Genomic DNA, 7,805 nt, shown 5'->3' on the forward strand with positions numbered 1-7,805 from the left:
TGCAATGTTGCTATCGTAAGCTGCCTTGGGGAAAGATAATTTTTGCTAAGATTTTTATTTCCATTTACTCATGCTAACGTTGTTAATTCTCAATATGTACATTTGCAAATGTTTTCCTTTACATAACACTACTGAAGGCAAGCGTTTTTATAACTGTGTAAATACAGGTTTGGGGTCAAGAGGTCATAGATATGCGTTTGGATAAACGTTCCACGTAATTTCTCTGTGACGTCATAAAGGGTCAACGCGCGTTTAGTGGATTACATACATTGGGTTTGAAAAATTAACGCATTTCACACGTTAAAAAGAACATTCAGGCAAATGTAAAGTATGAATAAGTCACAAATATAAATATAAGTAATAAGGTATCATTTTTTGAGTTTTATTGAGATGTAAAACGGGTTGACACATGATCAAATCTTCCATAAAGCCCTTCGGGCTTTATGGGATTTGATCACGTGACCAACCCGTTTTACATCTCAATAAAACTCAAAAAATGATACCTTATTTCTTAAATAAAATATATGATAGTTTGTTTTCAGGCTCATTATGCAATAAAAATATATTGTTTTCTTAAATTTATTTAATCTATGTGTACATATACAGTCAATTTGTAAGGAGAGTCTAATTATAAATTATTGTGAAGATTTTGTGATGAAGAATATCTAACATGATGTTACATGGCTTTATTGTTTACATAACAATTAATTTTTTTTTTTTTTATCATTTTTGCGCAAAATCGAATCGGCACAAATGAATAAATATAGTTATTGTGAATGGATGTTTATCAAAACATGTAATTGAACTTTTTTTGTAAATATGGATTGTTGGAAGCAAATCTAAATTTTACTTCTGAAGAAAATATTTCAAGAGAATTCAACTTACCCACGCATAAGCTAGATATTTTCAGATTTTATCGCAATTGATAAAACGCAGGATATATACGTTTCAACATTCCAGTAATGTTAAACTGGAGGACACATTTCTAAGACAAAGATTTTTAGCGGGATTTCCTGCAATAATGCAGGTAAAACAGATGAATAATTTTATGATTTATTACTATGATGGAATCTAGATAATTTTGTAGATTTACATCTCCATATTTTCAACTCCCCCGAAATTTGTTATTATTACTTTAAATACTAATTTGAATTTAATTTAGATTACTTCTGACTTTGAGTACGTTTTAAACTTTTAATGCGCTTTTAAATAGTTTCCAAGCTTTTGCATAATCTTTAAGGTAAGTCACTCCTCAGCTTTTTAGAAAAGTTCACGCAGAAGCTTTTACTTCAAAACTACTTATCAAAATTCAATTTTTATAACATATTTATATTCAACAATGTAAATTTTTTAACATTCAATAAAAAAAACTGCTCAAAAATCAACAAAGAAGCAAGATTTATGAGGGACTATTTCTTTTGGTGGAAGGATATTTAGCAGAAAATTCTGCAAATCTTCACATTTATAAAATTTAATGTAATGGAAATTAAGCCTCGCATACTTTTACTTCGAGAATATTTTCCGTTTTGATATTGCTAAAAATATTTAATATAGGTCTTAATTTATATTTTTAGACTAAGTTTTACACCATCTCTCAACAAACTTTCCCAAAAAATGAAAATATATGAAAGAAGTCAAGGTCAAATTTACACTATTTTTTGCCTGAAAATCACATATTTTGACAAATATTTCAAAATTAACATCACTGACCCCACCTTTTTCTTTCATTATTTTAAACTACTCGATACTTGTGACTGATCAGCACTCAAGTCGTAAAAAGTTTGATATAAGAAAATTTGTTATTGCCTATTAAGTTTTTAATACCCCAAATATGTTATTTTTTAGTGCAAAAAGGTCAAACAATAATTTACGCGCATTAATTTGCAAGATTTATTTAATGTTAAATATTATTCAAACTATTTTACGTAAAATAAGATTATATTTATTGCCATGCTTACATCTAATCAAATATAATAAGGGTTAAAGTAATTAACCAAAGTGATGAAATTTAAGTGCAAAAAGGTCAACTTAAATGTACCGTAGATCAGTAGGATGCACACTGACCCCCTATTTTCTTTGCGATTTTGAGTTACACTTTATGGGTACTTATCCAAAATATACTTCTCAAAAAATCCTTGATATAACAAATTTCAGGAGTGACTTACCTTAAATATTATTTTTTATAGCTAATTTATCCAAATATCTGACCTCTGGTCACTTCAATACTATTGGTTCCTTCTTCACCCTAACCAAATACATCTTTTCATGAACAAGTAAGTAGCAGCTGCATTTCCATGATTTATTTCGTGGGACCGTCCGGTTTAAAAGTTTAATTCCTATTGATCAGTCTCTTTAATTACTTTTATCTGTAGAGCTCGCGTTCGTTATCTTTTGTCAGACTAAATGTGCAAACTCATAATACTCGCTTTATTCTTATATCTTCTGCAATTTTTGTTATGATATACCGGTAATTATGGATGATAATTATAGTGGGTCAACGAATAAATGGAGAAATAGATACACTGTATGTGCTGCAGTCTATGAATATCTAAAATGAACATAAACGTTACTAATTTATATATTTAATAATGATTATCAATACATAAGAAAAAAAAATTTTTTTTTCCAATTTACAATTAATACACAAAAATTTCTATATCACTTATTATTAAAAGTAAGATATTCATTTCAGAGAGTAAACTCTTAAAACATTGTCACTGTTTAAAGTCTCTTCAAATAAAGGAAACTACATTATTTGTAAATTGTCTTACCTGATTTTAATAAAAAGAATAATCAAGATTTGTTCTTAACAAATATCATCTCATTACAAGAGCAGGGTCTACGTATGAACAATTTCTTAAATCACTGATAAGCAAGTTGATGAAACAAGAATATCTGCTGTGACTTTTAAAGCCATCATTTCGTAAATTATATGGTCAATATAATGACCATGACAGCAAATACGATTTATCATTGAGTCAAATCTTCACAGATGTTTTTCATACTAATTGATAGTCTGTTATTTATATGCTGAATTATACATTGATCATGACAAGGAGCACACGACATGTGTGTCAGAAGGGAATGCTCACTCCTCCATTGCACCTGATCCCACCTCTGATGATTCGGTTGTCCGTGTTTGCTCTGATCCTATTTTGTATTGTTTTATGGACTTTCAGATTGAATACTGCTTATTATCTCCATATCCTTCTTCCAAGTTCAGTGAATCAGAAACATGAGAACAAATTGATCAGTTAATTGACATGTGAATTATTTCGACCATCTATACCTACTTTTGTAGGGAAAAAGTTGGAACCGGTAATCATGAATTAACAGATTTAATTCTGGAATGTTGGATTTTTTTTTATTGCATATGATATTTCATCTACATGTGTTATAAATTTCTTGCATGCACATTGTGTTAAAAAATGTAAAAGTATCGGTCATGAAGGAATCATATTAGTAGTGTCAAAAGACCTCATCGTTCATTCAAAGGTTATTGTTTTATCTAAGTACCAGGAGTTGTGTGTTTAGCCCTTCTGATAAAAGGAGACCGAGAGTGCACGTTTCTGCATGTTGTGTACAAGGATTTTTTAAACTGCTTCCCATTCTCAAAGTTTTGTTTAATTGTGATTAAATTATTCATAAAATATATATTTTTTGTATATTAACTTATTTTAATTTCTTGAAAGTTTTAGACAATCCAAAGTAATCATTGTTCACGAACTGAATATATTGCAAACACATGGATAAACGCCCTCAGTATTTGTAGAAATTATGTTTTACTGTTTGTAAAATGTGCTAAAGCGATATGCATACATGAACATCGATTCATCAAAGAGTAAAAAGATCAACGTAAAACTATGAATGTATGAATATCAGCATTTTTTTTTTCTACTTCAACGGAAATTTACCACTTGGACACACATTTTATGTCAACTTCCTGTGTGGCTTTTTCTCAATATTATTTTTTTTACTATATAATATGTAGACAGAGTTTCCCTTCATTTTATTGTATTCCTTTTTATACAATTGTAATGATAAGGCAAATTACAGTATCACTTATCCTGTAAAACATAATGATCAAAAGTATTCACTGTCATATTAGTCATATGATACTAGTATACGGGATCAAATTGTTTTTATATTCGAAATTTTTATTGTTAAGGTCTTCCGTTTCAGACGGAAGACCTTATAGTGATTCTACTGTTTTTAAGGTCTTCCGTTTCAGACGGAAGACCTTATAGTGATTCTACTGTTTTTTCTTTTTATTAAGGTCTTCCGTTTCAGACGGAAGACCTTATAGAGATTCTACTGTTTTTTCTTTTTATTATTATTATTATTATTTTTTTTTGCCTTTTTGTTTTGACGATTTCTCAGAGATGACTGGACGGATTCTCATGAAATTTTCAGGGATGATGGAGAGTAAAAATATCTTTCAGATGCAGTTTTCAGTTTTTCAAAAGTCACTTCTGGTCGTCAGATATGTCCAATTTCCGCATTTTTCAAAAAAGTTTTGTCCGAGTCATATCTCAGAAACGGTACGAGATTAAGACACCAAACTTATATGAATAATAGATCTTGATAAGTAGGCAAAACCAATCGGGGTAAGGTTGTCTGCCGTCACTTCCGGTCGTCACAGGAAGTGATCAAAGAAATCGAAAATTTCAACTTTTCTTTTTTGAAACTTTCTTTGCATCACATTATAGCATCTTGATTGTAGTTTCGAAATATATAAGTCCCACCGGAAACTAAAACGACAACTTCCGGTTATAAGAGAAAAACTGCATATTTTCAGTATTTTTCTCTCCCATAAATATTTTTCATACGTAATGTATTTGAAATGATTTTTGGATATCTTATTCAGACTGCAGATGTCTACAGTAACGTCAAATATCTTTGTAAAATTCACTTCCGGTCGCGTGAATTTCTGTCCTCAAAATGAGAAGTTTTCATAGCTAGATCTCGTAAACGATAAGAGATTAAGGCACCACTCTTATATAAGTGGTAGATCTTGATAAGTAGGCAAGTTCAGTTGGGATATGATCGTCCGCCGTCACTTCCGGTCGTCACAGGAAGTGATCTAAAAATCATAATTTTTAACTTTTCTTGCGTGAAACATTTTTTGCATCACATTATAACATCTTATTTGTATTTTTGAAATATATCAGTCCCACCGGAAACTAAAACGACAACTTCCGGTTATAAGAGAAAAACTACATAACTTGTGTATTTTTCTTTCCCATAAATATTTTTTATACATAAAGTATTTGTAGTGATTTTTAGATATGTTATATAGACTGCTTATGTCTACAGTAACCTCAAATATCTTTGTAAAATTCACTTCCGGTCGTGTGATTTTCTGTCCTCAATATGAGAAGTTATAACAAAGCGATCTCGGAAACGGTAAGAGATGGAGACGCCAGACTTGAATGAGGAATAGATCTTGATGAGTTAGGAAACTCATAAGGGTTAAGATCGTTCGCTGTCATTTCCAGTCGTCACAGGAAGTGATAAAAGAAATCAGAAATTTCAGCTCTTCTTTTTGGAATACTTCTTGGCATCACATTATTGCATCTTATTGGTTGTTCTGATATATGTCCGTCCCACCAGAAACAAAAACGGCAACTTCCGGTTAAGAGAGAAAAACTGCATAAATTGAGTATCATACTATCCCATAAATATCTTTTATAGAAAGAGTATTTGAAATGATTTTAGAACATGTAATTCAGACTGCAAATGTCTAGAGTAACTAGAAATATCTGTTAAAAATTGATTTCCGGTCTCATGATTTCCAATTCTCCAACTGAGTAGTTAACATAACTTAACTTATATGAATAATAAACCTTGAAGAGTGAACAACAGATATAGGGATAATTGTCTCCGCCGTCACTTCCGGTCGTTACAGGATAAATTTGAAAAAATCGAAAATTCCAACCTTTTTCTTTCCAATTTTTTTTCATTACTTTATTGCATCTATTTAGTAGTTTTGAAATATGTCAGCTCCACCAAAATAAATAAAAAAAATAAAAACAACGAAAACTTACAATTATAAGAAATAAAAAAAACACCAAATATCAAAAAGTCAAGGTCATTGGAAAAGTATTTAAATTGCTTATATATGCCACATAACCTTGACCTTTGAGTTTGACCTTCACGTTTGACCTTGACCCTTACCCAAGAGTTACTTTTTTATATTTAGCTTGATACAGCTTCAAGTGTTTAAGTCGAGTTTAAAGGTTTTTGAATGACCTTGAACTTTGACCTCGATGAATGACCTTGACCTTTGACCCAATTGACCCAAAGGTCACAATCAAGCTTGAGTCCGTGGGAATGTTTACATCTCTCACTTTAACAAATGCTTACATACCCCCCCCCCTTTTTTTTGTAAATCAATAGGAACCTAAAAAAAATTCTACAGTTCAAACGACGCCACAGATCGACATGAAATTTAAGGATTGCAGTAGAAGACACATCAAAGAAAGTGTCCTGAGTGTTTAACAGTGAGTCTCTGAAGTATATAATGAAATTCTAATGAGTATCGGCAACAACTATATTTTTTTCTGTCTGAAATTTAGGTGCTGATGAGCACGAAAATTAATTAAAGCTTGCATTGGGTATTTCTTCACTTTTTGTCAATAACATTCAATTCTCCTGCTCAAATACGAAATTTTAATACCAAGTATTCTTGATCTCCTTTGTATGTAGAGTTTATTTCAATTTTATTTACATTGAATATTAATTGAAATAGCGATTTTTCCCTACCAAATCAATTTCTACGCAATTTAGATAGCTTAGATAAATTGGAGTTACCTCGCTTGGAACGGCGTGGTGTAGAGAAAATGTCCATGACTCACAACTTCATGAGATGTTTTGACCTATGACTTTGAAGAGTAGGTCCAGGTCATTGGAAAACTAGAGAAATTGTCGATTTAAGCTTAAAATCCAAATGACCTTGACCTTTGACCCCTTACTCAAAAAGAAATAAAGAAATATTCCTTACTTTTATCTAGATTCAGCTTCAAGTGTTAATCTCAAGTTTATCTCTCTCTCTTTTTTGGATGACCTTGACCTTGATAAATGACCCCCTATTGATCCAAAGGTCACAATCAAGTTTAATGTCGTTGAGGTATTTGCAACTCTTACTCTAACAAATGCTTATATCCCCCCTCATTTCTTAAAAAAAATCAACAGCAGTATAGAGAAAATGTCTACAAGTCAAACGACACAATAAATCGACATAAGATTCGGAGTAAAAGCAAGAAAAGACCTTAAAGAAAGTGTCCTGAGAGTTTTAAGGTGAGTCTCTAAAATATAATGAAATTCTAGGGAAAATCAGCAAAATCTGCATTTTTTTTTTCTGTCTGAAATTTTGTATTGCTGAGCATAAAAATTAATTGAAGCCCGTATTGGCTATTTTTGCAATTTTTGTTAATATCATTCGATTCTCCTGCTCTATTACGACATTTTAATACCAAGTACTCTTGCTTTCTTTAGTGTATGGAATTTATTTCAATTTTATTCGGATTTAATATTAATAGAATGAATCTTGATTTCATTTGAAATTAATTTTTATCTAGAATAACACAATCCCAAGAAATGGCGACTTTCAGCATAGTAAAAAGAAATACACGTTTCTTCCCTGTGTTTCCCATCTAGAATTACATGTTTGGAATTTTATTTATGCTATTTACATTGAATTTCATGCCTATTTCGGTCAGGAGTGTTAAAACCCGAACCCGATTCTCTGTTTTCCTTTTCCATAATTACAAACTGCCTTGCATCTCTCGCTCATGTTTCTCACA

The sequence above is a fragment of the Saccostrea cucullata genome, unplaced genomic scaffold (assembly GCF_032062105.1).
Source record: "Saccostrea cucullata isolate Sc308-1 unplaced genomic scaffold, CSIRO_AGI_Scuc_v1 ctg5773, whole genome shotgun sequence".
Taxonomy (NCBI): domain Eukaryota; kingdom Metazoa; phylum Mollusca; class Bivalvia; order Ostreida; family Ostreidae; genus Saccostrea; species Saccostrea cuccullata.